A 781-nucleotide genomic window follows, 5' to 3' on the forward strand; every position below is an offset into this window, starting at 1 on the left:
ACAAGCACTGGCGCTACTCGCGCTGCTGTCAAATCGACGTCAACGCCAACGCATCCCCAAAGATATATTTATGTAGGCATGCCTTTATAGCTGAATAAAGTGCTGAAAAGCAGTGGGCGCCTGGAAAGCCGGAGACTACTCTAACTTGCTGTCTCCACAGGCAAAAGTTTTTGTCTTGATAATGTTATCAAACAAAATTTTTCCCATGGAGACCGCATATTGTTCTTGGCAGGCAATAATTATCAGAGCTTTTATCTTGATAAATATTGCCAACAATTTGATACTTTGACAGCTACATTTTCATTTGCGCGATAGCTTCGTGGAGACAACATTATTGATTTTTCAATATAAAAGCAAAAATTTAGCTGTTTTCTATTAAAATATTTGTTATTATTTGTTTGGGTGTGTAATAGCATATTTTTTAAATTTTTTAAGTGATGAAATCCGGCAAAATTAACCATCTTACAAAGACTTTTCTTCTTCTCTTCTTCTTTGGCGCTGTAACCGCCTAAGCGATTTTGGCCGAGTTCAGCAAAGCACGGCAGTCGTTTCTCCTCTGTGCCAACTGACGCCAATTGGAAACGCCAAGTGAAGCCAAGTCCTTCTCCACCTGATCTTTCCATCGCAGTGGTGGCCTCCCTCTTCCTCTGCTACCACCAACGGGTTCCGAGTTGAATACTTTCAGAGCTGGAGCGTCGGTGTCCATTCGAACGACATGACCAAGCCAGCGGATCCGCTGTATTTTAATTCGCTGCACTATGTCCATATCGTTGTAAAGCTC

Source organism: Rhagoletis zephyria, unplaced genomic scaffold (assembly GCF_001687245.7).
Source record: "Rhagoletis zephyria isolate East Lansing unplaced genomic scaffold, Rhagoletis_zephyria_1.1 Rzeph_scaffold_00894, whole genome shotgun sequence".
In the NCBI taxonomy this organism is placed as follows: Eukaryota; Metazoa; Arthropoda; class Insecta; order Diptera; family Tephritidae; genus Rhagoletis; species Rhagoletis zephyria.